Source organism: Zingiber officinale, chromosome 2B, assembly GCF_018446385.1.
Source record: "Zingiber officinale cultivar Zhangliang chromosome 2B, Zo_v1.1, whole genome shotgun sequence".
Lineage (NCBI taxonomy): Eukaryota > Viridiplantae > Streptophyta > Magnoliopsida > Zingiberales > Zingiberaceae > Zingiber > Zingiber officinale.
Window position 1 is genome coordinate 58,130,776 of NC_055989.1, and position 26,891 is coordinate 58,157,666.

The window sequence follows — 26,891 nt, forward strand, 5'->3', positions numbered from 1 at the left end:
ATTTGTGTTTCGATTGTTCCTTTTGGTTAAACCTAGGGTTGTATAAGGAAATTAAATATTAGATTTCATTGAAAGGCTTTGTCTAGGAAGTGGTGGATGCTCCAATACCCAAGAAGGCCTAGTACCTCGCCATGTTTAACTTGGAAGCCGATTTCTGAAATTAATATTTAATTGAATTTGTAACATGGGTGGATTTGGATCAATAATGTTAAGCATCATTTGCGATCCAAATCTAAACCACTAAGAACAGATAAGTTAAATTTGGAATCAATAATGTTAAGTTCTGTTTGCGATTCCGAATTTAATTTCTAAAGAACACAATAGGTTGTTAGGAAAAAGGGTAGACACTTGTACAAAATTTTTATACAGTGGAACCGGTACGATCTTCCGAGCAACCAACACTCCACTCCCTGGTCCAAGGCGCCTCCAGCTCCTCTTCACAGCCAACTTCTACTTTGCACCCGAGGCGCCTCGGAAACTGTTCATCCGAAGCTTAACTTGTTCCTTTTGTACCTGCAAGAAGTGTCAATCCCAAAACAACAGCATGCCCTGCAAGACAATGTCAGCACATATAAAAATAAAGTATTGTCAGTCTCTGAACTATCCGGTTCTGACTTTGGATTTTCGACCGGAAACCCTAGGTCGAATCGACGCCTGTTGTTCCCTCTTCCAGGGAACGCGTCCTCACCTACTTCTCTCGGGAGAGCATACCTGATGCCAGTCTGGTTCTCCAACCAAATGGACTTTCTGCCTAGGTTTACTACCCACTAGGACCTAGGGTTACCATCCCCTAGGGTTTTTTCTCCACCTAGGGTTACCTCTCCCTAGGGCCTAAGGCTACCCCCGCTTAGGATTTCTCATTCACCTAGGGTTACCACCCCCTACGACCTAGGGTTACCACCCCCTAGGACCTAGGGTTACCACCCCCTAGGACCTAGGGTTACCACCCCCTAGGGATTTTCTCCTGCCTAACCGCAGTTAGGACTTTCCTGCAAACTTGTTTATGCTCATTAGGTAACAATTATACTTAACTTTGAATCCCTTTTTGCCTTTATCAAAACTAAGGTTCAATCGTCGGATGCTTTCCGCACCAACAATCTTCCCCTTTTTGATTGTGGCAACTGAAATTCAAAGTTAAGCATAAAGATATAAAGATAGCAAATACACAGTAGTTCTAATATAGCATATACAAAGCTCCCCCTTAATAACAGCTTTAACTTAAGTTGCTTTGAATTTCTTACTCTCCCCCTTTGCCATATATCAAAAGAAACACAAGAAAGAGTAACAAAACTTTACTAGAGAGATTGTATAACTGGTAGAATCTTAGCCTTTAAAAGCATAAAACATGTTTTATCTTTTTATAACTAAAAATATTTTTAACCATTAAAATAAGTTTGATCAAAAGCTATAATTATTTAGCTAAGGATTGTAATTTTGCTTTGAAAGTTGACTTAGCTAAATTGAAAAATGCTAGCTGAAGGTTTTGAAAAATATTAAGCTAAGTTAAAAAGAAAGTAACTCATGTTCTGTTTTTCAAGTTTCAAAAACTGAGCTTTCTGAAAAATACGCAGTTATATAAAATAGATGCTTTTTGAAAATGTTAGGCTAAGTTTGAAATAGTTTTGTAAAACTTAAATAGTTAAATGTGAAAGGCTTTTTGAGAGAATATTTAGACTTAAAAAGTTTTTGAAACATATTTAGTTAATTTAAACTTTGAAAAGATTTTGAATAATGCTTGTAAAGTAATTTTGCTGACTTGAAAGTGTTTTTGAAAATAATTTTGAAAATAAACAACTTAGCAAAATTTGAAAATACTTGTGAAGTTACTTTGCTAATCTGAAAAGGATTAAAAACTTAGATTTTCTTTAGCAAAGTGTAAAAACCTAACATCCAAGCATGAGTAACTAGAAAAATTTATCACTTAATATCCAAGGCCAAATGTCTAACCATTAGCTACTAACTGTTTAGCTTGAGGGCAACAATTTTCACTTGGTTAGTCAAGTTAAGTTTAGTGTTCCAGTTATATTTGACTAAGTCTGGATAACTTAACTTGATTATTGTATTTTGGTATTTATTGCCCAGACTTACTACGATGCACAGAAATAAGCATACTGAAGTCCAGACTGTACCCTATGCATCTCACCTCATTCTAAGTTTTTCAAACACAAACAAGTTATGCCTAGTGTGCTTGTGAGATGCTCTGGCTGAAATCTAGGGGAGCATGATTTCTAGGGTTAATGCCTAGTCTAATCCCAAAATTTGAAAGTATAAGAAATTGGGATTTTGAAAATATCATTTTTCCTAGAATTAAAAACAAACAGATTTAAAGATAAAATTTTCAAGTAGAGATAAATCCTATTCTACTAAGCACATCCCTATTTGTCTTCTAAGTGCACTGAACTCAAGTTCAGGTAAGGGGTTTATAAATATATCGGCCAGGTTTAATTTGGACTTGACATAGTTAAGTACAATATCACCCTTGGCTACGTGATCTCTTAGAAAATGGTGTTTTACTTCAATATGTTTGGTTATAGAGTGATGAATTAGATTTTTGGTTAGATTGATTGAACTTATGTTATCAATTGAGATTCTAGTACTTTGATATTCTAATTGGTAGTCTTTTAGGGTATGCATCATCCATAATAATTGAGATGCACACTCTCCTAGGGCTATTTACTCAGCTTCAGTGGTAGATAAGGCAACATAGCGTTGCTTTCTGCTTGACCAACTTACTAGGCACTGACCTAGAAATTGACAACTACCACTTTTGCTTTTTCTATCTAGCTTGCACTCGGTATAGCCTGAATTAGAGTAGCCGGTTAGGTCAAGGGTGCAAGATCTAGGGTACCATAGTCCTACATTTAGGGTTCCCTTAATATACCTTAGTATTCTTTTTACAAGGGTTAAGTGAGATTCTTTTGCACAAGATTGGTATCTTGCACACATACCTACTGCAAAAGAATATCTGTTCAACTCACAGTTAGGTACAGTAGACTTTTTATCATGCTTCGATAGTATTTCAAGTCTATGATTTACCTTCTAAGTCTGAGTCAATTTTAATATTAGTGACCATAGGTGTATTAATATTTTTTGAGTTTTCCATTCTAAATTTTCTAATTAATTCCTTTGCATATTTAGTTTGATAAATGTAAATTTCATCTTTGGTTTCTTTAATTTGTAAACCTAAGAAAAAGTTCAGTTCACCTACCAAACTCATTTCAAATTCATCTTCCATTAATTTGGTAAATTCTTTTAAAAACTTGGAGTTGGTTGATCCAAAAATTATATCATCTACGTAAATTTTGGCTATAAAGATGTCTTTTTCTAATGTTTTTACAAAGAGGGTTGGATCTATTTGACCTTAATTGAAGCCTTTTGATATTAGATAATTGGATAAGTGTTCATACCAAGCCCTAGGAACTTGTTTTAGTCCATATAGGACCTTTTTTAGTCTAAAGACATGATTTGGATGTTCTAGGTCCACAAATCCTGGGGGTTGACCGACATATACTTCTTCTTAATAAATCAATTTAAAAATATGGATTTCATGTCCATTTTGTATAGATTGAATCCTTTGTGTGCTGTATAGGCCAATAGCATCCTAATGGATTCAAATCTGGCTACAGGGGCATAGGTCTCATCATAGTCTAAACCTTCTACTTGGTTGAATCTTTTGGCTACTAATCTAGCTTTGTTTCTAACTATATTTCCCTGATCATCTAATTTGTTCCTAAAAACCCATTTAGTATCAATTATAGTCTTGTTCCTGGGTTTAGGTACTAATTCCCAGACTTGATTTCTTTCAAATTGCGCTAACTCTTCCTGCATTGCTAAGGTCCAGTCTGGGTCTAGTAGGGGTTCATCTATAGTTTTGGGTTCAAATTTGGAAATAAGGGCTATCTGGCTTAGATTCCTATAGGATGACCTAGTTCTGACTCCTTGAGTTGGATCACCCAAAATTTGGTCAGATAGGTGATTTGTACTTGTTCTAGTTGGCCTTATATTTGGGTTAGTAATTGGTTCTTATGAGTCATTAGGTTTAAGTGGGGTTTCATCATCATCTTCTATATTTCTTGAGTTAGCATTTTCTGTATTATTTTTTTTTATTAAATTGGGCATTATATTTTCTTCAACAAATATTACATTTACAATTTCTTCAACTTTTAGGGTGTTTTTGTTATAAACTCTGTATGCCCTACTAGTTGTTGAGTGCCCTAAAAATATTCCTAGGGTTATTTTTGATGAGAATTTTCCTAAATAATCTTTGGTATTTAAGATGAATACTTTACACCCAAATACTTTTAAATAGTTTAAGTTAGGAATTTTATTATAATATATTTCATATGGTGTTTTATTTTGACTTTTATTAATTAAAAGTCTATTTTGTATATAACAGGTTGTATTAATTGCTTCAGCCCAGAATTGATTAGATAGTTTGTATTCGTTTAACATGGTCCTAGTGGCTTCTTGTATGGTTCTATTTTTACATTCTACTAGACCATTTTGTTGGGGGGGTTCTTGGGCAAGAGTATTCATGTTTATATCCATTAATTTCATAGAATTCAATAAAGTTATGATTTTCAAATTCTCCCCCATGGTCACTTCTAATTCTTTTTATCTGAGTATCTTTTTCAATTTCAATTAGTTTGCAAAAGATTTTAAATATTTCAAAAGTTTCATCTTTAGTTTTTTTAAATTTTACCCAAGTAAATCTTGAGTAGTCATTGATTATTACTAAGAAATATTGATTTTTGCTTAGTGACTTGGCTCCATGTGAATCAAACAAGTCTAGGTGAAGGAGCTCAAGTATTGACGTTGTTCTATTTAGGTTGGTTAACTTGTGGATTGACTTGGTTTGTTTACCTTATTGACAAGCATCACAGGTTGAATTTTCAATAAATTTTAATTTGGGTAAACCTCTAAGTAGACCATTTTGACTCATTTTTGAAATGAGTCTAGTATGAGTGTGACCCAGTCTCTTGTGCCATAACTCAGTTTCCTCTTGTTGTGTTAATAAACACTCTAGTAAGGAAGTTGGTAGGTCTATAGTATAAATATTCTTTTTCTTAATACCCCTAAGTTTAATTTTAGGATTATTAATATTCTTAATTATACATTCAGTTTTTGAGAATGTGACTAAATATCTTGAGTCACATAACTGGCTAATACTAAGTAAATTGAAACTGAATTTTCAACTAATAATACTTTTCGAATGTAAAAATCAAAATTTAGTTGGATGTTACATATTCCGATTACTTTAAGGGTTCCATCGTTGTCGAACGCGACATACACTAGGTTCTTGAGTTTTAACTTCGTGAATTTCAGTCTGTCTCCAGTCATGTGTCTGGAACATCCACTATCTAGCATACATTGATCCAAATCTTTATGTTCCTACATAAAGTATTTGACTTGTGTCAATTTTTGGATTTAGACGATAGTTTGACTGAAATTATCTTAATGTTCCATCTCACCCAAGCTAGATGATCAATCATGGTATTCCTATGGGTGTTTGTGAGATGGTTTATTGAGCTAATTAACTCACTTGGGTTAAATCAATTAGATTAATTAAGTTAAATTGATTAAATAATTAGATTAATTAAGTTAAATTGATTAATTAGATTAAATTGAATTAAGTTATTAGAGTAATTATGTTAAATTGATTAAATATTTAGATTAATTAAGTTAAATTGATTGAATAATTAGATTAATTAAGTTAAATTGATTAAATAATTTGATTAATTAAGTTAAATTGATTGAATAATTAGATTAATTAAGTTAAATTGATTAATTAGGTTAAATTGATTGAATAATTAGATTAATTAAGTTAAATTGAATAAATAGTTAGATTAATTAAGTTAAATTGATTAATTAGATTGAATTGATTAAATAATTAGAACTAAGTTTTAATCTAAATCCATCTCATCTGATTCTAAGTTATCACTCAGGGAACTTTAAGTAGTTTTTGTGAGTTGGTTATCTTTAGATTATTTCTAAGGAATAATTTACATTTGAGTTAAACTTAGGTTTTTCAATTAGTCAATTAAGTATGTATTTCAAGAATTGGTTCTCAGGTCATGGCGAGACACTATGCCTTCTTGGATATGAGATCATCCACCACTTCCTAGACAGAACCGCTCCAAGAAATGTCATATTTAATTTTATTTTTGAAATCCCTAGGTTTAACTGAACAAGTGTAAATTGTGCCTAGGTCCTTATTCTATCTTAATCTAACCATGCATATTAACAAGAAAGTAAATAAACAATCATCAAACAATTCTATTTATTTATTAAGATAGTTTTTCTATTGGTTTCCCTTGGATCATAGCCTCGATATGGTCTATCAATGTAATGTACTTGATCCTTGGGGACCCAATATTGACCAAGTCCAACTTGATTGACCAAGTTGGACTTAGGTACCCATGCTTGGACTATCTTACTATTTGGTCTGTTAATAAGCGATAAGTACGACCAATATTTATTTTTAGCTTTAAATCCAATTTCGGATCGATTGTATACGACTTTCTGTTTTCCAAGAATCAAGTCAAAATTCTTGGAACCCAGTGTAAACTGTTTCAATGTAGTCTTCAAATCCTTGACTTGACTTTTTAGGCTGGAGTTCTCTTCCTCATGTTTTTGGACTTGAGTTGAGGTTCCAGTCTGAACTAGGTCAACCAAGGATTCGGTATTAGTCACTTCTTTGAAGGATGTTACTTCCTTTAGAAGCGACTTGATCTGAACATTAGACTTAGCCAATTTACACATTAAATAATTAATTAAATTGTATAACCAACTTATACTTACAGTGGGGGTTGGCCCTTTAAAAATGGATACGGATCCGTGACTTCTCTCGGACTCAGCTTCCGACTCGTCCTTGCTTCCAGATTCGTTGATGTAGTCTCGGGCCATCATTGCGAGAAAACTCGTCTGCTCGTGTTCTTCATCGTCGGACTCCTTTGAGGACGACTCATCCCAGGTAGCCTTCAAGGCCTTCTTCTTCCTTGGTTTCTTCGGATTACTCTGGTTCGGGCAGTTCGCCTTGATGTGCCCTTTCTGATTGCATCCGTAGCATGTCACCTCGAACTTTACCTTATGTTGGGCTTCCTTGGACTGAATGACCTTTCTGACATCCTTTTTGTTGAAGCTCTTCTTTTTCTTGTAGAGCTTCTTCACCAGGTTGACGAGCTCAGTCATGAGATCGTCATCATCGCCATTTGAATCTGGTTCTTCTTTTGATTCTGGTTCAATTTTTCACCTTGGTTTTGACTCACGTGATCTGCTGATACCTGCAACCAAAGCTATACCCTTTTCGACCGGGCTTGCATTAATCTACTCATGCAACTCAAATTCAGAGAATAACTCATCAAATTTAATAGAAGAAAGGTCCTTAGAAACCTTGTAAGCATCTACCATGGATGCCCACAAGGTGTTCCTTGGAAAGGTGTTCAGAGAGTACCTGATTATGTCGCGGTTATCCACTTTTTGTCCGATCGTATGAAGCTCGTTGAGGAGATCTTGGATCTGAGCGTGGACCTGGCTAGCCATCTAACCTTCCTACAATTTTATATTGTACAATTTATTGAGAATTAAATCTCTTTTGCTTACCTTGGTGTTGGAAGTTCCTTCATGAAGCTCGATCAGCTTCTCCCACAGCTCCTTGGAGCTCGAGAATGGGCCGACGCGGTTCAGCTCCTCCTTCGTCAATCCGCATTGGAGGGTGCAGGTCGCCTTGACATTTGCTTCAACCTTTTTGATTAGTGTCGTGTCCCAGTCCTCGAATTGTAGTTGCTTGCCAGCGCCGTCAGTTGGTAGTTGGAGCCCGGTTTTGACGATCATCTAGACATCAAAATGAGTCTGGAGATACGCCTATATCCAGCCCTTCCAGTATGTGAAATCGTCTCCGGTGAAGAGAGGTGGTCTAGCGCTGCTATAACCTTCTTGAAGCACCATTTTAAAACTTGCACATAAAGAAAAGAAAGAAAAATCTGTTCCAAGACTTGGTTTTGGATTAGTAGTGCGGGATGTATAATAAAGAAAAGCGAATTCGAGTGGTGTTGCACCAACTTCGAGCAAAAATCGATTCGAACGAAAAAAATAGATTAGATTGTAGCAATTGTGCTAATTCCAATCGACTACGAAAAATTTAAAAGATACCACGAAAAAAAAATTGCTTGATTGGTTGTTGAACCAAATCGAAGCTACCCCGCTCTGATACCAATTATTGGATTGAGATGCGCTAAAGGGGGGGGGGGTGAATAGCGCTCATGGCTTTCACTCGTTTCAGATTCATAAAATTTGTTCGATTTAAAACTAAAGGAGTAATGCAGCAAAAAAATAAAAGAACACACGCGAACACAAGTTATTTACATGGTTTGGAGCCTTGAGCGACCCCTACTCCAAGGCTCATGACCGTTGATCGCTTTCGGTGGGCAACAACTATAATATTAGGAGATGATTACAATTTCAAGTACAATAAGTGCAAAAAAAATTATACCGATGACAAAAATGAGAAACTTTAAGGTCTGGGTCGTCGGGGACTTGTCGTAGCCTGATCAGGTCGTTTCTTGAGCAACACATGAAGGATAAATTGTTTTAGAATTGATGAAATGAACTGCTGCTCGCACACTCCTTAAATAGTCTGCTTGAGGCACCTCAACCCCCAATCAAGGCGCCTCAACCCTGCCGAGTCAGCCGTGTGGACGAGTGTTGAATTTTTCGTCGCTTATCCTGCTTGAGGCGCCTCCATGGCCAGTCCAAGGCGCCTCCACTCCCTGGTCCAAGGCGCCTCCAGCTCCTCTTCGCAACCAACTTCTGCTTTGCACCCGAGGCGCCTCCAAGCTCCATGGAGGCACCTCGGACACTGTTCATCCAAAGATTAACATGTTCCTTTTGTACCTGCAAGACATGTTAGTCCCAAAACAACAGCATGCCCTGCAAGACAATGTCAGCATATATATAAATAAAGTATTGATAGCCTCTGGACTGTCCGATTCTGACTTCGGATTTCTGACCGGAAACCCTAGGTCGAACCGACGCCTACTATTCCCTCTTCTAGGGAACGCGTCCTCACCTACTTCTCTCGGGAGAGCATACCTGATGTCAGTTCGGTCCTCCAGACCAACTGGACTTTCTGCCTAGGGTTACCCCCCCTAGGACCTAGGGTTACCACCCCCTATGATTTTTTCTCCACCTAGGGTTACCTCCCCCTAGGACTTAAGGTTACCCCCCCTTAGGATTTCTCCTCCACCTAGGGTTACCACCCCCTAGGACCTAGGGCTACCACCCCCTAGAATTTTTCTCCGCCTGGGATTGCCACCCCCTAGGACCTAGGGTTACCACCCCCTAGGGAGTTTCTCCTGCCTAACTACAGTTAGGACTTTTTTGTAAACTTGTTTAAGCTCATTAGATAACAATTAAACTTAACTTTGAATCCTTTTTTCCATTATCATAACTAAGGTTCAATCGTCGGATGCTTTCCGCACCAACAAAAATACATCTGTGGGTACAAAAAGATTCCTCGGAAGCTCTTCAGGAAACTACCTAACAAACTTTGATGCATGATGCCACCTCATGGTCATAGAGATCATGAGAGGTGGTATAAAAAGGAGGGTCTTCTTTGTTGGCGAGGTTCATAGTTTTCACATTGGGGACTTTCATTCGCGCATCCATTACTGCTCTCCTGCTTTCACTTGCAAGGAGTCTGTAGTGACTTGAGCATCAGAGGCCCTTGCCAGGAACCCCTTCTCTGGTCTTTGGTTACTAACTCTTCTTTGGATCATCTGGTGGTGTGCAGGATCGTTGAGGAGATTCATCCCAGATCAGAGGATCAACCATTCATTAACAAACCATCCAACTGACCCGGCGCACCATCTCCTTAGCCTTTAGACAAGATTAGTCCATCTGGTAAACCATCACCATCTTCTTAAATTTCCATTCAGTATAACAATCCCACACGGTTCTATTATTCCGTCCGGTAAGCAACGATGAAGATTATTAGCTCTTATATTCTAGATTCCCAGCTATCGGTCGTGTCACAAACTAGTGAGTCTTCAAATTTTAGACTCTTAAGTCTTCAAGCTGATTTAAATTATAAAGGAATTATTATTATATTTGTTGGCATGATTATTTGGTTCAGAGATAGTCACCTAGTTTAATTATAACCATCTAGCTTGATTATTCTGGTCGGGGCCAACATATCATTCGGTATATCCTCCAACTCTTATGATGCAATGCATTTTTCCAAGTTAGTCACTTGGATTAGAAGGGTATGGATTAAGAAATGATTCAAAGTACTGGTGGTTCTGAAGATATGCTGGAGATGTGTAAGGAAATAAGTGCAATTTAATAATGTTCAACATGCATTTTAACATTCTAATTTATGTTTTACAACTTCCACAATCAATTATGAACCATGGCATGATAAATACAGGTATACACTTAGTCAAACTCACTTAAGATGTCTGGTGGGAGCTCTCTGTTGAGCCGATGGTGGTTTATGAACTGCGGAGGAGGTTCTGAGGATAAATAGCCACCTTCCCTTAATTATTTGGTAGCTTCCTCAGCCACATGGCTGAGCGTCCTGGAGATATGTGATGTGCGTAGATATTATGATCATTTATACATGCTTTAACGCACATTCACTTGCTTTATTTGTATATATTCTTTGCACAATCATCTCTCTTATCATTTATTCAATATTTATTACTCTTTTGTCAAAGATCTGCTCTTTGTTTGGTTTTGTGTTGATAGGGACAACTTTTGGAGCGAAAACATCGTCGATTGTCGATGCACCGGAGCAAAGCAGAGCACGACCGTGCACCCCTTCACGGCTGTGTGGAGATTCTAGACAGAGAGCAGAGCACAGCCGTGCAACCATGCACGACCATGTGGCCATTCACCGAGAGAGAGTAGAGCACGGTCGTGCCTCACAACCAGTAGCCAAGATCCACATGGCCGTGTGAAGCTCACACGACCGTGCAGTGCAGCCAGAGCCAAAGCAAGACACGGCAGTGATACGTGAAGCCGGATTGCGAAAGAAGAGAATTTGCATATTTAAGCCGCTGTGAGAGAGAGGTTGCGAGCGGGCTTTAGCTTCTTTACTCGAGGAGAGGAGGCGAGCCGTCAGAAAGGATTTACCTTGGTGTCGTTCCACACTATCCCGGACTTCCAAGATCACCATCATCATCACATCAACTCCAGAAGCAAAGGATTGGACCCGAAGATCACTCGACGTTATTGGATAAGCATCTTTTCTCTTTCTCTCTTCTCGTTTGAGGATTATATGCTTACTTTTATTATGTCTTTGGATTTTTCTCCGGTATCTATGAAGTAGATCCCTTGTTCTAGGATCAGGTAGTAGTTGTGGATAGGGTTTGATGTAAGACTCATGTTTAATGCCTTTATTTATTGGATGATTCCGCTTGCTTTATTTCTATTTGATATGCTTGAGACTCGCTAAGATTATCTCATCATATTAGTCGATTATGTAGGAATTGCTAATTTCGTAAAGAGAGGATCTTAGATCGTATACCCTAGGGGCCCTAGTGATAGGGGTAACCCGTTCACGGACATCTAGGATACTTCCTTGAAAGGAGAGACAACTTCTCCACTAGGAAGTAAGAGATGGAACCAAAACCCTATCTCTGTCCTTAATGATACCGATTAGATTTGTATTCTTGTGATCTACAGAGGCGCCCTAGTGACAGTGATTAACCGTAACAGGATTTCACAGGGATCTTCTCTTTTTAGTGCTAAAGGATAGCAGCTTTAACTTCCGACGAATGCATGTTGATTGACAATAAGGAAAAGATAGAACATGATACATCAGGTTCCACCACAATGAAATCGAACTCCTAGAACTCTTCCCAAGCCAAGTTAACCTTTCTCTCTTTTGCTAGTTCTCACGTCTACTTCTCCATTCCCTTTCCTCTTAGGAAATAGTTAACTTATAACCATCGGTAGTTTAGCTAATTCTACGTGAACAATTGCTAGTGCTTATAACCAGTTCTTGTGGGATCGATAATCTTTTATTACTGATGACATATCCGTGCACTTGTGGAAGTGTAACAATAGGCCTAGCGAATGTTGTCCCAAAGTTGGAAGAGTTGAGATAAGCCTTTCATCTAGTCTCAAAACGTTCATCCACCCCAGCCTTGTATGTCTCTTGCTCAACCTTAGTCAAGTTTAGTTCAGCTTGTAGCAATCCCAACAAGGTCGTTTATGCATCTAATTTTCTCTATTGTTCCAATATCATTAAGTCCTTAGAATATGAGGCAATGGTTTGTGCTGAGAAGCTAGCTGTGTGAGAAGCCCTTAATTCCTCTAGAAAGTTAGTTTTCTAATTTAGATTTGAAATGGCCTTGGCTCTCATAGTCCTCTTTGCTCGAAGTTAAGATTCGCTAGTTTGCAGCAAAACTTCTAACCTTTTCTTGTCAGTATGGTAAGACTCTGCTAGTAGTTGGTATTCCCTCAAATTCTCCTTCACGCTTGAGAGGTGCTTGACTTGGGCTACAACCTCTCCTTGTAAGCTAGGTGCTTTAGTGCTTGACACAAGTGCTGAAGATTCTAATTCTTCTACTTGCCCTCTCAAAACTTTATTGGCACTCTCTAAGTCCATGGTCATTTGACTAGGTGCATCCTACAAGTGAAAAACTGAAAAAGAACAAAGAGGTCTTAGTCCATAAGGTATGTCAATGAAGTCTTAGTTCATAAGGTATGCTAAATTATAAGCTCACTGTGGTCATATTCAGAGTGCATTCATCCGTGGATACTAATTTAGTAGATACTTTTGAATGTTCACGAGCCCTTAACCAAGATTCGGCTAAGGAGTCTTTTAACTTTAACACTCCATATGAAGATAAGATAGGAGCCTCCATTCCTTGCTGACTAGGTAGTACATAAGATTGTTTAAAACAGTGAGGAGGACCAGTCGGAGAGCTAGGCCTAGAAGGGAGTGCAAGGGAAGTCCTAGGTGACTTCGAACAAACAGAGGTCGGTCGAGTAGGTGAAGGTTATGGTATTTTCTCGACTGGACCAGGGTCCCGTGTGACCATTGAGTGCTCAGGTGTAAAACTGGCCGGTCTTATATCAGAAGTTCGTTCAAAACTTGGGGTGATTAAAGGAGCACCTAGAGCTTGTTGCGGAGTAAATTGAACAATTAACAGAGTTGATGTTGTCTTGAATGGTCGGATATTTGGGGCAATCTCACAAGATGCATATATAAGAACGGTCGGTCTCTTCATAGCATTTCTAGAACAAGTTCGACGATGTTTTTGAGATCTAGGCTCTTTATCTCGAGCAAAAGGAGCCTTGGTCATATCAAGGAAAGCCCACTCGGTGGTTGATTTCTTGGGTAGATCCAAGCCCAAAGTCTCTGACTAGGGGCCTTCTGCGCTTAAATATGAGAGGAGTATCTAAATCAACAAAGATAGAAGATGAAGTTCCTTTGGGAGAATCTATGGGGGACGAAGCTTGCTCAGCTTTGTGATCCTTTGGTAATGCTCCCCCCCTATTAATTCAAAACAGCTTCATTCAGCTGATTACGTTTGAAGAGAAAGGATGGGGCGATAGCTTTTGCTATAATAATAAATAAATATTATGAGAAAAACCTTTATAAATAACTAAGGAAGAGATGAAGATTTCCTACCAAAGGTGGCACTTAGCCTAAGGTTGACCAGGGTAAGACCAAAAATATATAGCAAGCCCTCTATGGTTAGCTTGAGTAGGCTAAATTTTAGATCTCTTAGTCTCTCTAGAGCCCTGTGCAAGGATGGATTGGTGCAAATATTACCCAAGTCTAGGATAGGGGGAAGATGTTGCTGCTAGGTTATTAGGCAAGTTAAAGAGGTCAGGAGTCGAATGAAGAAATATTTATCTCTCCATTCACTCTGGGCTGGAATCTTATCAGATAGAGTCATCTTAGGGTGGGTGTGGAAATGGAATAGACCATCCATTACTTGTTGAGGATAGAAGTAATGATGAAATAAGAGGGGAGACAAAGGGAGGTCAAGTAAATGAAACATCATAGTGGCCCCACTAGAATGTGAAGGGAGTTGGGGAGGAGTTGATAGATGGGTAGATGGAAGTATTGGCTGACAGCCACAATGAAAGGGTGAAGGGGAAAGAGGAGCCCTGCTATGACCTACTCTCTAAAGACATCAATGCTTTCTGATAGAGGAAGATGAAAGTGATCTTCACTGGTTGGTATGACTATGTAGGAAGGTAGTCCGTAGTTGATGCTAAGGTCATAGGCATCCATGATGGTGAAGTCAGAGGAACATTGTGTATACCACTCGTTATGCTCGGCCATTTCAAGTAACAATAAGAATGAAAGAAGATTAGGGAAATAGAAGGCGTGAAAGCAATGAAGAAGTAACGAGTGAGAGCAATGAACAAGAAGCGACAAAGAAGAAGAAGAATTGAGGGTACTAGGGTTCTTAGGGATTTCTTACATGAATCCTTTAAAGGTTATCTTTTGGGCTCTCTTTTAAGCAAGCTGTCAGATCATACCATCCAACAGGCGGACTAATTTATGGACTGTCAAATGGTAAGGTGAAATGATGTGTATGGGAAAATGCATTAACTTATAATAATGCACACACACGTGTCACTCGCAAAAAGCCTATAATAGTAAGTGATTCGACAGGAAGCCCTTGCGAAGCGTCAGTTCTTTTATCGAGGTGAGTCTTATTTTTTGTGCCATTGTCTTAAGGGCTTGGGTTACGAGCCCGAACAGACATAAGCCTAAATGGTCATAAGCCCGAACAATCATAAGACTGAACGAGTTCTTAGGACTCGCCTGTGAAAATAACAAGAGAAAAATCTATTTAGAGGCGTGCTAGATTGACTCTTACCCCCGAGCGGGGTTTGTATCGAATGGATTTAGTCCCATTTAGTGTACAGGGTTGGATAAATGGTCTCGTGAACTATAGTCGATCGAACTTTGGTCAAGATAAACTCACGCTGACTTTAGTATATTATGCAAACATACAAGTTATCGGGACCCATGACATTGGGCAAATGGACAATAAAACAAAGACATAGAACAACTTTAAAAGCTTGATCCTTCATAATCACAAACATGAATATAGAGTTAAGTTCATTACTAAAGTAAAAAGAAGATTACAAAGTAAATCATAGTGAGTCAGAACAGTTGTGAAAATAAGTTTGGCGGAGCTTTATGATTTATCCTTTTGCGGTCAAGGAAGTTGGCAGAAGGATCAAAAAATAAGTAGCCACTTTCCTTTAATTTCTCCACCACACCCTCCGCTTTGAGAAGGAGTGCTTTACTGATAGAGTGGGTGATGGACACGTTGAAGTCAGGTGTTTAGAGGAGAGCTTTCTTTCTCGTCTCGAAGCGCTCATCCTCTCCCACTTGGTATGTCTCTAGCTCTATGTAACACCCACTAAGCTTTTAAGATAAATAAGAGAATGATGAATTTGCCTTAGAAAAATATTAGTAGAATGTTGAACCAAAAAGAAATAAAAAGAAATAAAAATAGGGAATGGTCAAGGATTGAACCTTGAACCTCTCATGATGTAAATGATAGGATTAATGGGTAATAACCAGTTGGGATAGGAATAATATATTGATAGCAAAGGAGGGAAACTCATGATAAGGGTGAGAGTAAAAGCTAGCCAAAAGAAAACAAGAAAAGAGCAAGAGAAAGGCAACTTGCCTTCCTTCTTTTCTCTCCCTCTCCTTCTTCTTTTGCCGTGACTTAAAGAGGGGAATTAAGGGGATTCATTCCCCCTTGTTTCATCATAAATGATGAGAACAAATAAATAAATAAAATAAAAAGAAAAAAATGAAAAAAAGGGCTAAGGGAGAAGGAAAGCAAAAACCATTTTTGCTACCTCTTCCCCCTTAACATAAAAGAGAGTATGTAAAGAGAAGATTTTATTTTTTTCTCTCATTTCCCTCATCCTCCCTCTCCCTCACCGAACCCTCAGTCCCCTCTCCTCCATCTTCGGCCCCAAGCCAAGGTTTTCTCCTAAGAAAGCCTAAGATACAAGGAGGACTTAGCAAGGGAATCAAGGGAAGGGAACTAGTAGAAGAGGCTACTTCTTCCATCACCACACCTTAGATCCACAAGCGAAAAGGATGTAAGCTTCCCCTCACCTGTGGTACAAGGCGTTTTATGTTCTTTTCGGATTTTATGAGGATTAGAAAACCTAGAATAGAATTTAAGAAAAATTCGGCCAAAGAAGAGTTTTCAAATCTAGGAAGGTTTAAACAAGTCCTCATTTCATGATATTTTTCTATGCTATGTAGGAAGGTTTTCCTTCATGTTTTTATACCTATATGATGCTTGGTCAGAGGAGTACCTAACCCTAGAATTTTGGCCAAAAATATTTTAAAGAGGTTAGGGAAATCATTGTTTAACCAAACTAGTACAAGATTCCCTCCATGAATTACTAAGGGTCTTTTATTGGTTTTTCTTGCTTGAAAGTTACTTGGAACCAAAAGAAACCCACTCATATGTTTCGGCCAAGAAAAGAGCTTAGGGTTAGGAAGACCTTTAATTTTAGGTAACCATGTTTATATGATAGAATATAGAGTTCTCTTAAAGAATTGCATGTCGAATATTGCTAGAAATTCATGAACTCTTCATTAAGATTTTCGGCCATGATAAGATGGATAGCTTAGAAAAGCTTAAACAAAAATTTTAACATGCTCAAGACCTCTGTGATATTAAGATATGAAAGTTGTTTAATGCTCTCATGATTAATTAGGGTATAGAGAATTTAGTTACATGATATATGACATGTAAGATCACAAGGGTCCTAGCTTGTTTATGAACCAAATTTGTATATGATGTTCTTAGTAATTTTTGCCATGAAACTTACTTAGGTTTTCCATGCTTTAGGCCACTTAAAACCTAGTTTAGAGATTGGTAGGTTTTGGCCATGAGGAAAAATAAAAGAAAAAGGAAAGAAACCTAAGAAGCCTAAGACACAATTCACATGTATGTTTATTATGCCTGTCTTTATACATGCTATGAAACTTGTATGACTTCCTATGCTTTTAGGCTATTTGAAGCAAATTTAAACACTGATGAGTCTCGGCCAAGTAGGGTTTAAATGAACTAGAGGCCTTAGAATTGAAACCAAATGTGTTAAAAATGCTTCTTATGGAAATATGATAATATGTTGATTGTGTCACATGCTTGTATAATTTTTCCATGACCTAAATGGACCATGGTATATTTCAGCCATGAAGGGATAGATGCCCTAGAAACCCTAGAACAAAAATTAAATATGCTCATGTCACTCTACATGAAATATGATAAGTAGAAAGCCAAAGTTCTCATGCTATATGTTGTTTAATGACCTAAAATGAAGCTAGGGTAAGTTTCGGCCATACCCATTGTATGATGCCTTATTATGAATTTATACATGATGTTAGTTCAAGTTGACATGCTTGTATGCTTGCTTTTATCCCTAATGAATACTTGTTAAATTTTGGCCATGACATATGTTAAGGGCTTGAAGAACTTAGGAACTAGCTCAAATATGCTTACTATGTTACTTGGAAAAAAAAATGCTATAAATATGGTTTAAGGTTTCCATGTTTTCATGACATTTGGGACCTTGTTTCACACCTGATAGGGTTCGGCCACATGAAGTTTAGGGACTTGGAGAACTTAGAAACCAAGTTAATCATGCTTATAATGCTTCCTATGAAATTGATGTGATGATAATTTAGGTTCCACATGCTTGGAGGTTGTTTTTACCTAAATTGAGATCTAAGGGGGGTTTGGCCATGATAAGAACCCAAGGGATTAGGAAGCTTAGAACCCAAGCTAACTATGTTACCATGTTTCTTATGATAGTATAATCACATGATACACCCTTATGCTTAAACATGTATGCTTGTGATTTATACTTTCCATGATATGATATGTGCTTAAAGTATGCATGCTTTGATGATATGCTATGTTCTTAAAATATTCATACTTTTATGATATGCTATGTGGATAGAAATATGCATGCTTTGATGATATGCTATGTGCTTAAAATATGCATGCTTTCATGATATGCTATGTGGATAGAAATATGCATGCTTTGATGATATGCTATGTGCTTAAAATATGCATGCTTTCATGATATGCTATGTGGATAGAAATATGCATGCTTTGATGATATGCTATGTGCCTAAAATATGCATGCTCTCATGATATGCTATGTGGTGAAAATATGCATGCTTTTATGACATGATGTATGCCTAAGTGATGCATACTTTTTATGACATGATGTATGCCTAAGTGATGCATACTATTTATGATATGATGTATGCCTAAGTGATGCATACTTTTATGACATAATGTATGCCTAAGTGATGCATACTTCTATGATATGCTATGTGACTAAATGATGCATTTTTATACATGCTACTTTACTTTGTAAGGCTTGTACCAAGGGTGGGCTCCTAATCAGCCCCTAGGCCTTTGGCTGTGTGATCCAGGCTAGTAAAAACAAAGGGATGGGCTCCTTAGTACGCCCCTAGGTCTATGGTTGTGTGATCCGGACCTAGTTCCTAGTATGATTCAAGACTTGCTACCTTGGATATACTTAGGAAGCGCGCATATCTACGTGATTTATCTATGTGTGGTACAAGCCGGGGCCCTGATTATGTTGATATTATGTTCAAGTATATATGTAAGAAGAAATGGTTTTAAAGATCATGAGACATACACATGTTTTTTGGATACATGTTTTCAAAATCATATTGCATATACCTTATGATCATGTTATGATGATGCTATGATTTATGATATGCCATGATTAGATATGATTATGTTATGTTTCATGCTATGCTTTAAGAGCTTGATATGCCATGCCACCTTATGATGATACTATGATATGCCATGATTAGATATGATTATGTTATGTTTCATGCTATGCTTTAAGAGCTTGATATGCCATGCCACCTTATGATGATACTATGATATGCCATGATTAGATATGATTATGTTATGTTTCATGCTATGCTTTAAGAGATGATATGCTATGACTAGTTATGATTTTGTTATGTTGCATGATATGCTTAAAGAGTATGATATGTTATGCCATGACTAGTTGAGATCATGTTATGTTGAGACATTCTTTGATCATGTGATGATTTTCGGTTTTAGTGAGTAGGAAAGGAACTTACTGAGCCATGAGTGCTCATAGCTTACTTTCCTTGTACCACAGATAAAGGAAAAAGCTGGATGAGCTAAAGGAGCAGCAGGAGAGGCCAGGAGATGTGTGTGGCAGTGGCTAGGCAACCAAATAAGAACCTGCTTTAAAAACTTTCAAAGAACTATGCTTTGGTATCATGAATTGTAGTACCGTATGTGTGACTTGATGTTATGTTTCTACTAATTTTGATATCATGTTATGGATGCCGTGATAGTGTAGTTCGGATTTGATGAAAAGAAAAACAAAAGAAAAGTTTTTATTAAACTAAGAAAATTATTTTAAGTCTTCCGCTGTTTTAAAAAGGAGAATTTGTACATGGAGTATCGTAGCCCCGTCCCTTAGGGTTAGCAGGGAGGGCGGGCGTTACACTCTACCCGGGCAGCCACCAGATCGGCCGAGATACCTACCAGTTCAGATTCCTTGGAAGATATAGAATTCTGGGTGGTCACCAAGTAATTGTGGAGAATGTCTAGCTCGGTATCTCGAGATGATAGCTTAAAAATTTTACGGCAAGTTTAGCTTCATGTGTAGCCTTTTTCTTTTACAACTGTAAGGAGAAGCGATCAGTTTTGGCCTTTAGTTGGGAAGATAGATATTCTGTAGTTTTTTTATCCAGCTCCGCCTTCATATTTTCCCAAAGGGTTGTCTCTGATTGAAGTTTAGCTTCAGCAGCCTCCAGTCTAAAACTTGACCGCATTTTTAGACTAAGCTTTTGATAGTCATTAAGCCTCTTGAAGTTGGGTTTCTATCCCACTTATCCATTTGGTGGAAGGTGTAGAAGTGGCTTCAGAAATTTTCTGCTTTAGTGCTTCATTTTCCTATGCCAAGGAGTACAATTATTGGGTGACACTGATCTTAATCACCTAGCTCTGAAGAAAGAGAAAAATACCATTAGAAACAGTCAATGGGGAAAGTGGTAGGTTAAAATACCTCACCTTATTTCGTATGTAAGCATATTCATCTTCTAACTCCCTAGGAGCTAGCTCACTGATCTGTTGGTTAATCCTAGGAAAACGTACCGGTTCCACTGTATAAAATTTTTGTATAAGTGTCGAACCTTTTCTTAAATAACTTGTTGTGTTATTTAGAAGTTAAATTAAGAATCGCAGACGGAACTTAACATCATTGATTCTAAATTTAACTTATCTATTCTTAATGGTTTAGATTTGAATCGCAAGAGGAACTTAACATTTTTTTTTCAAATCTACCTAGATTATTAATTCCATAAATATTAATTTCCAAAATTGGCTTCCAGGACTGCATGGCGAGGTACATGGCCTTCTTGGATATGGGAGCAACCACCACCGCCTAGGCAAAGCCTTTTAAGGAAAGCTAATATTTATTTCCTTAAATAACTCTAGGTTAACCGAAAAGAACAATCGAATCACAAATTCGAAAAGGAAGAAAACACAAAATCAAAAAATAAATTCGATAAACTAGATCTAATTGCCTCTTGTATTTAGAATTTATACAAAAAAAATAACTAGTATGATGCGGAAAACTACTAGTTATACCTTCTCTTTGTAAGCTAATGACCTCGAGATCATCTGCCGTATTCCTCGCCTTGCCTTGGATGTTGTGTGGGCGACGATCCTCCAAGATGAACACCACCCAAAAGAGCTTCTCCTCTTCTTCTAAAATCCGGGCACCACCACCAAGGAGAGAGAGCAAAAGGGAAAAGAGAAGGGAGAGAAAAGAGGGCCAGCCACTTGAGATCTCCAAGCCAAAAAATAAGAGTTGTGTCTCATGAAGCCCCCTCACCCCTTCTTTTATATTACTTGCCCAAGGCAAATAAGGAAAAACCTTTTACAAAAAATAAAATCATCCAAGAGTTTTTCCTTTTTCCTATTTATTTTTCCTTTTCTTTCCTTTTGATTGAATCAATCACCAATCAATGGTTATGATCAATCCTATTTGGTTTATGATCAATCCTAGTCGAGTATTAACATTCAGGGACAATGTTACTGTGTTGAGACTAGCATGTAGGTCAACTCGAAGACTTGATCTCACAAGTCATGGATATGGAGATATCAAGTTGACACATGGGTATGCATTGGAGAATGTATACTGAATGACCCGCCATGAGAAAATATCATGGATCGTTATATGAGTGTCATATACTTTCTCATGTGACTATTAGTATGACTATTAGTCCTTGGACCTGAAGTCACCATGGATCCCTACATAAGGAGTTACGTACTTTGGCTTCATCAAATGTCACCCGTAACTGGGTGGACTATAAAGGCAATTACTGGGTATGTAACGAATTATGCAGAGGGATGTGAGTGATGTAGATGGGATCTATCCCTCCTATATGACTGGAGCGACATCGATATTCTTGATAGAGTGAGACCACGAAGTGCATGTCCATGCACAAGTGAGTCAATATGAGATATTGAGCTCATTTGATTGAGTGAGTCTACTTGGAGTTCAAGATTTAGATTGATTAGAGGATAACACAGTCTATGCCTCATATTGATCAATCTAGATGTCTAGGATAAAAGGACACTTGTCATATTTTGTGAGGAGTCACAATTAGTAGTCACAAGGTGATATTGGATCTCAACATTCTTATAACTTGGGTAGTAATGATGTGTTGCCAGATACTGCTTATTACTTATGCTTCTAAATGGGTTTAGGAGCATTGCCAACATTATAAGAACCTATAGGGTCACACACAAAGGACAATTAGATGGAGATTAGGTTCATATGATGAACCAAGAGGATTAGATTCATGTGATGAATCAAATTGGATTAAGAGTAATCCTAATTGAACTAATTGAGTTGGACTCAATTTGATTCATGTGTTCAATGAGTCTAATTTAGATTATGACTCATTGAATCAATTTAATTAAATGAATTAGATTCATTATATTAAATTGTCTTGAATCAAATGGTTGAATTTGATCAACAATGGGAGTTATAACGTCAAGTTTGACTTGACTTGAGAGGAAGAGGAAGAGTCAAGTTTGACTTGACTATTTGCCACCTCATTTGTGAGTTGGCATTAGGAGGACAAATGATGATGTGTCACATCATCATAGTTGGCACATGTGTGTGCCACCTCATGGAGGTTACAAATCCCCTTCTTTAATGGTCGGCCACATTAAATGGAGGGGGTTACAATTGTGGCCGACCACTAAGTGTGGAAGGATGAAAATTTGATTATTCATTCAAGGCATTCATTCCATCTTCCTCACCTCTCTTCTTGCTCTCCCTCTCCTCCTCTTTGCCATGACTGATCTAAGGTGCTAGCACACCTTTGTTTGGTCTTCTCCACCTTGTTTGTTCGTGTGGATACTTCTAGAGGATCGTGCACTTGACGATCTCGAGATCCGGCGAACCGTTGGATGAGCGGGATTGCAAAGGGCTTCGCTACAAAGGTATAAGATCTTCTCCTTGTAGATCGAGTTTAGAACTAGCATAAGAAACTCATACTCGTAATGTTTTCGAAAATTTTACTTCGCACGGATCCGGTGGCATGGGAATCTGGGTTTCTGCAACGTGAAAAAGCGGTTTTTGCGGCCCGAAATTCCCAACAGTGGTATCAGAGCCACGTGCGAAGTCTTGTACGAGTTTAATTTGTATTTTTAAGAAAAATATTAGTTCTGTAACTTTCTGTAATTTTATGGTTTTTATGGATATTTTTTCGTAGAAGCGAAGCACAAGTGTTTCGACACTTGTAGGCTTCGACTACCGAGAAGATTTTTCCGAAACGGCAAGGTTTCTGTAACGACCACCCTTCTTACTACTACCACTCTCTAAGAATGACCGTTACTTAACTACTAACTCTACTCAACCGGTATGATTAAAAAATCATATGGAAACCCTACCGAAAAATTTCGACAGAGTCTCCCCTGTACCGGTGACCATATCCGTAAATACATACAGAGTATACTCAGCCACAGGCGGCTGGAACATATATTTTCACAACCACGCAGTTTAATAAATCAAAACATGCAGGTAATGAAAAGCGAAAACATAACTTCTTACTATAAAATTTTCTTATCAACTTAATAAGAAATTAAGCTAAACAAATTCTTAAACTAAGTGAGTTCTTTAGCTAAGTCTCAAGGATCTCCATAGTCCACACATCACACACCGTCACAGCATCTCCTTGTCGCCTTCTTCCTTATACTTTAGCTTTTCCTTTATCTGCAGTAGGAGGAAAATAGTATCTATAAGCTAAAAGATTAGTGAGCGCTATCCTACTCACAAAAACTCGATATGCATGTATATAAATAAAAACATGCTAAAACTGAATGCTAACATGTAAAGCTACTCATGCTCATAAATAGCAAAGAAATCAACTAACTGAAAAGCTAACATGTATAGCTACTCATGCTCATAAATAGCAAAGGAATCATGCTAACTGAAATACTAATCATGTATAGCTAATCATGCTCATAAATAGCAAAGGAATCATACTAACTGAAATACTAAACATGTATAGCTAGTCATGCTCATAAACCAATAAAGGAATCATACTAACTGAAATACTAAACTTGTATAGCTAATCATAGAACTATCATGTGTATCAATAGGAAACTGAACTGATACATAAGCTGAACTAATTAATGCTAAAATGAGTCTAACTTGTATTCACATAACTAATTTGTGAAGTTTTGAAAACTATTTACATAATAGATTAAAATAGTAATCATGCTGTTGATGGGCCCGGCAACTGTACTTGTTGTGCGCGCATCCCTAACTAAACCCAGGATTGCAAGTTCTGAGTCTAGTAGGGTTTACTAGGTTATCTAAACCTAGGGACGACTGTGGGAGCCCAACCCAATGGATATCTAATCCAGTACAGTGCCACTGCTGAAAATAAAATACTGATTTCATAGCTAATTTTCTTACCTTGCTTTAACTAGGTTATCTGAACCTAGAACTAGGTTATCTGAACCTAGAGGCGACTGTGGGAGCCCACCCATTGGACCGTAGTCCCATATAAGCTGAAGCAAGACTAAATAAGTTATTTTAAATGCTTCTACTGCATTTACTGAGCTATTAAAAATGCCTACTGTAGCATTATATTGAGCTAAGCATTTTATCAAGCATTTGGGGTGCACTAGAACACACTCTACGTACTGAAAATCTGTATACAAAGCTTAACATAAATCTGCATGTAAAGCTTAATAAAAATCTGCATACTAAGTTTATCAAAATCTGCATACTTTACTTATAAAAACCTGCATGCTATAAAAATAGAACTGCTCATGTTATTCCAATAGCAAATAGGAAACCAGAACAACTTAAGCATGCTGTGAAAGTAAAACAACTTAAGCATACAAAGAGGTCTAACTATACTAAAATTCTGCACTATACTACTAAATTCTGCATACTATAAGCTTAACAAAATATGCATATTAAGTCTATCAAAATTTGCATACTAAGCTTATCTAAAATCTGCATGCTATAAAAATAGAGCAAAAGAGAGCTAACTTAGACTTACTAAACATGTTGTAAGATAAACAACTGAAAGCTACTTTAAACTTCCTAAACATGCTATAAATAAAGCAAAAGAATACAACTTCAAGCTTCTTTAACGTGCTATAAAATAGGCAACAGAATGCTACTTCAAACTTTCTAACATGCTATAAATAAAGCAAAAGAATACAACTTTAAGCTTCTTAAACATGCTGTCCAAAAACTAAATCTCTAATCAACTTTGATTCTGTACAACGATTCTGTACAACATGACCTGAAAGCAAGGAAGGAAACTATAACAGAATATAGAGCTCAGACTGTATACTAATGCTTGCAAGAACTAATCTAGGAACTAGCATAGATGGTTGGAAACTAAAATGAAACCCAATGAAAATCCATCTGATGCAAATTTGACATACTGTCAAGCTACACGATCCAGTTGCAATCCCAATGGTAGGAAACAAAGGCATCATTAATCAAGGTTAAATCCACTACACCCTTTTTCCTTCCTAAAGGCCACGGCAGGTTCAACAAGAACAAAGAGAAACAAAAACTTGATCTCCTGCAAGCTTAGATTCGGCACAAACCCAAATCCAAATTACTCAACAATAAGATGAGACCATAATCAACCTAACAAATTCGGATTTAATGGTCCTGGCAGCAAACACAAGGAAACTTCAAACAAATCCAAAAGCAAAGAAAACAAATCGAAGCTCGGAACTACTCCTACTGCAGGTGAGAAGCAACTCACCGTGGTTTGCTTGGGCTTACAACCGAGAAAGAGATCTAGGGTTTGGATGAAGCTTCAAATCCGGCAATCCTTCTGCGCCCGCGTGCTCCCCTCGACGAGCCGACCTCAAGGAGGTGAAGAAAACCTCTTGGAAACCTTAGCCGGAGCCGGAGACGATCCATAGTTCCGTCGCTTCTTTCGCCCGAGAGCACCGCCGCGCGCCGTCGCGAGAAGGAGGGGAAGAATTTTGAGACAAAATGTTTGATTTTCCGAAAATCCAAAACCTAATTCCATTTATAACTAGGTTTTCTATTACTAACTATACTTTAAATATAACTCGTTCTTTCCTTAATTAACAAAAACTCGCTGGCACAGCTGGTTAATCGGCTTTTAACCGAAGCAAGAGGTCTCGGCTTCAATCCCTTAGCCGCGCATTTTTTTTCTAAATTTATTTCCTAATCATTAACTATGTTATAAACTTATTTCTCACCATGTAAGGTTAACAAAACCGTGTAGCTCAGCTGGTTGGGCCGGTTTTGCTTGGGTCCGAGGAGCTGGGTTCGAAACCTAGCTTCTACAACCTTTTCTTTTTTAACTTTCTCCTCTCGGTAAAAATACCAAACGAACTCCAAAAATTGCATAAAAATACTCTAAAAATTCCTAAAAATCTCTAGAATATTTTAAAAGCATTTCCAAATTTTTATAAGGACTTTTAGAACTCAAAATAGGGAAAATTGGGTCGTTACAGTTTCGCCCCAAAACGTTTTGGGACAGCGGGCTATGGTGCTGTAGGATCGCTAAGGAACACTCGTGATGGTTATATCGCGGGTAGGGGTACTGCCCCTGGCCCCGCAAGGGGATTCGTTCCGCGATTGCGCCCGAAAACCCGCTAAACGGGACCGCCGGAATTTTACTCATAAAAATTATAAAAATTGTAGTAAAAATTATAGAAAATATATAATTTAGAATTATGTATTATTTTTTGATAGTCATGTCCCAAAAGACCCAAATTAGATTTAAAAATTGTGTTGTAATTCATATTACAACCTGTGCGCCGTCATTTGTGTTGTGTGTGGTGTATACTTGATACGCGACCTGCGCGTCATGCCTTTCTCCATTTATTCTTGTTGTAAATTAGTTTAGACTCGAATGTAACTCGAGTTTAAAAATTGTAATGTACAAAATTGGAGCCGTGGAAGGTCCACTCGAGACGGAGTTACGAGGAGGGCGCGAGCAATACAAGGTAGTCAAAGGGAAGAGCTTGAGAAGCTGTTGACCCTAGGTTGACCATCCGATCTTCTCATTGGCTTGAGAAGATCGTAGTAGGGCCATGACTAATCACAAATAGTATAATTAATTGCTTGTGTGTGTGTATTTGATGCATGCTAGTAAAGTAGTTAATTAGCGCTTTAACGATTAGATTAGATTTAAATCGTGTACAAGATGCACCCTACGATTAGATTAGATCTCAATTGCGTCAACTCTAAAATGCCTACGATGCCGTGATACCTATCACTACCTCGATCACATGTGTTGTTGAATCTGC